Source organism: Medicago sativa, chromosome 4 (assembly GCF_051527215.1).
Source record: "Medicago sativa cultivar Bolivia chromosome 4, Bolivia_mono, whole genome shotgun sequence".
Classification (NCBI taxonomy): Eukaryota; Viridiplantae; Streptophyta; class Magnoliopsida; order Fabales; family Fabaceae; genus Medicago; species Medicago sativa.
Genome location: NC_140752.1, coordinates 85,857,010 through 85,861,203, shown reverse-complemented (window position 1 = coordinate 85,861,203; position 4,194 = coordinate 85,857,010).

The window sequence follows — 4,194 nt, the reverse complement described above, 5'->3', positions numbered from 1 at the left end:
CACAAAAAAAATCACACAAAGTTAGTGAATATTTAAGTTATTTGACAAATAAATCAACATAAATTTAAAGTAAACTTAATGTATATTATAAAGTTTTTTTTGATGAAAAGTATAAATTACAAATTTAAAAGTAGTTTTTGTAATAAAAAAAAAACTATATGGTTGTATTAAGATAAAGTATATAAGTAGTTTTGTTTCAGGGGATGGGGTTTGGGTAGCTTAGCTGGTTTGAGTTTAGGAATAAGGAGTTGAAAGGTCAGGGTTCAAACTTTGATGAATGCATAAATATTAATCTAACAACTAATTGCCAACATTCGTCATTAAAAAAGTATAAAGTATATATAAATTTTTGTTTGGAGGAGTGGGGTGTTGAGGTTTTAGGTATCTCAGCTGGTTTTGGTTAAAGGATAAGGAGTTGGAGTCATGTCGTGGGTTAAAACTTGGACGAAGGAGTAGATACCTCTAGCACAACTTATGTCCTTTTATGCTATTTAGCCGGTTCCACTGATCTCTTTTTTGTCTAACCTCTATCTCTCTCTCTCTCTCTCTCTCTCTCTCTCTCTCTCTCTCTCTCTCTCTCTCTCTCTCTCTCTCTCTCTCTCTCTATATATATATATATATATATATATATATATATATATATATATATATATATATATATATATATATATATATATATATATTCTACTACTAATATTTAGATGGGATTTCCATATAATTATGATGAATTTAACACCAAATAAGCAAATTATATGTATTCATATAGCCGTGCTAAACTCATGTAAGAAATTTGTATATTTTTCTCAATTCTCGAATTTTAGTGAATTTTTTTTATATCCATCCGGTATCGCTCCATCGCACATCGTGGTAAGTGGATCACTTTCATAGTCGACCTCCTAAACACAAAACTAAATTGATTATTAGTAGCTCTAGTCTATTTTCTTAGTCTCCGTTCAATCACTCTTGTCCATAACTTTATGGCATGACTAATAATTTTAATTCCTTTATAATTTGCGCAATTTTGTATATCTTCCTTGTTCTTATAATTATAATTAAATTGTTTTTTCCCATTTATCTGACATTCGCTTTGACCTCATAATTTTGTTAAAATTTTTGGCGAGTCACTCGTTGTCTCTTTTTCCAAAACTTTCCCACAATCTAACCGGTATGTTTGCAGGCCTAACTTTCTTGCCATTACTCATGTTTTTCAACGTTTCTTTTACCTCATATTCTTTTACCTCATAGTTTCAATCCTCCTATCAAATGTCTAGCATGTTAGAGTCTGGTAAGATCCCATAACTTCATTAAATCAATTATGGAAATAATTCTTCCATTATCCTTTATCGAAATCTCATATCTTACTTTCTCATCCCTTGGCAAGACTATATATAGATTTTTCTCCCTCCTTGGTGCCTAAGGATTGGTATCATCCATCAAAAGTTTGGGTTCTTGCTTCGTTCAACGCATTCGTGGTCTCTTTCTTAGGTCTTGTAATTTTCCCAAATTTTGGCACATTTACACATAGGCTGCTCTTTAAAACATTTCATTTTGATTCTCACTTTTCTTTGAACATTTTAGTTCCACCACCTAGACTCTTTAGCCTAGATCCAAAACCTCTTTATTCTCCTAATGATTCTTCTGCTACTTTTCTAACCTCACGTGTCATCTTGTCCCACATATCATTTGGGAATTCGTGCAGTTTTGTGAAACCTCCCTATAAAATCTTATGTTGGTAAATATTTAATTTTCACCCTTTAAATGCCACCGCCTGACTCTTGGAATCCAATTATGGCTTCTTCTCTTCACTCCCTCGAAACCCTTAAATTTATAACCAATCACATATGTTGGGTAGTTAAATTCTCTCCAGGTAATATTTTATAGTTCAAACAAATATTTGTTAGATTCCTTAATAAGAAAGAAATATATATATATGAGAACATTGCACCACACTATTGTATGTGATAATATGCTCATGTCATTTCATAAAATATAGGATGGATTTACCCTCCACATTTATTTCCCTGAGGCAATACTCACATGCACACCTTCAAAACTTCTCAAAACACTACCTACATGCCCATTTAGATCCCCTCTTAATGAATATTTTCTCCTAGTGTTGTATTTTGAATTAAGCATCCTAAACCCTCCCAAAACCATACTTTAAGGTGTTTTTACAACCCTACTTAAGGTGTGTAATCACTAATAACATTAAATATGTATTGCTCCACTACAAATTTTAGAATTATGATCTGATCTCCAATCATTTTTACATCCATAATATCATTCTTTCATTCCTTATCTGCAATATTGCCTACCCCATTTCTCGATCTAACTTACAATAATAAAGATGTATTGTTCCACTATAAGTCTTAGAGCTATGATATGATCTTTTGTCCTTCTTACATCCATAATATCCTTCTTTCATTCTTTATCGATAATAATCTCTACCTCATTTTTCAATTTAACTTTGTCAGTGTATCAATGCTTAAATCATGAACTATCTGTAACCAAAAAAAAATCATGAACTATCTAATTCTTTTGTCTTTTTATCCACTCACTTAATTTATTGTATGCACACAAAATTAATCTTCCTTCTAATCATAATATCAACTAATTCCATACATCTTGCTATAAGAGTGCTTATATTTCATGTTCCAAAAAGTATCATACTCTCATGTAGTAACTTCTTTATCCACACTCGTGCACGAATATGTGGAAACCTTGCTCATTTTTCACTGCATCTAGGTGGGGATATAAGTACTCTTTCTTATTTAATGTTGTACTTTAACTCTACATCATGTTTCTTGTAGGAAACGACCGAGCATTCACATTATTACATATTTGGTTTTTGTTATATATATTTAATAAAGTTTTACGTTGGCCGTTGAGGTATAGCACAAATTAATTAAATTTATATTAAACTCGTTTCTACATGTAAACTAACAAATTAAAATTATAATTAAACTCATCTCTACATGTAAACTAACAAATTAAATTTTGATCCAAAATGTTTGTCCTATAATTTAAGTTGTATTGACATGCATATTGTGTATAAAATCAAATGATTGTATCAACATGAAAATATCAATGTTTTTTTTTTATACCAAATTTCATTAAAATAATCAATTTTACTCATTTAATTTAAAACAATAATTAAAAATCTAAGTGTATTCCCTAAAAAAAAAATCTATGTATTGGAAAGATGGATGCGATAAAATTTAAACATCGCCATTTTTTTTCTTAAATTATACATAACCATAATGTTCAATGTATATATATGTGTGTGTGTGTGTGTGTGTGTGTGTGTGTGTGTGTGTGTGTGTGTGTGTGTGTTTTTCTAAAACTTTTTAATATATGTTTAAAAACGGTATATTTGTAACAAAATCACCAAAAATATGATTTTAATGCTTAAATGGTGTTGATTCCATGATGACTTTCTCAGGGAAAATTTCTCATTTTCTTTTATGGCTCATTCAATTTCAGAATGATTTTTTTCATTCTCTTAGTCAAATATTGGTTGATTCATATATTAATTTATTTATTTTATAAAATTATGGCACCGTATTGAAAGTTAACCTTGTCTTGTTGTCCTGCATGACCATGCATCAGAAGCAACACTAAATTTGTTAATAGAATACACTTTTTTTTTGACAATAATAGAATACACTTGATCTTCACTTAATTCTTTCGCATACTTGTATATGAGAATACGCCTAACAGATGTGTGAATTCTATTAAAATTGTTTTGATCCATATATTATGACTAAATCATTTATCAATAATATGTATCATATTCTTTGTGAATAAAAAATACCACATCATATTTAAGTTGTTTAAATGCATAATTCTTTGACCAAATCATGTCAATAATATTCTTGATCAATTTGGAATAGCTATAGCTGTTTTCGGTTCCTATCATATTAATATTTTTTTGGAACCATCATGCACCAATTTAGAATAGATTTATAAAAAAAAATGTGAATTCCATCGTCAACCTATTTTCATGTATCATATGTATTTTTATATATACTGAAGCTCATTATTATTGTTACATTATAGTTATAATAGAATGAACTGATTTATATGATATATAATATAAACCTTTTTAATGAAAGATCACAAAATATCATTGTTAATCTCTCTCTCTCTCCTTTCTCTCTTGTGAGCCGTCACAAAAACCCTAGTTTCTTCTCC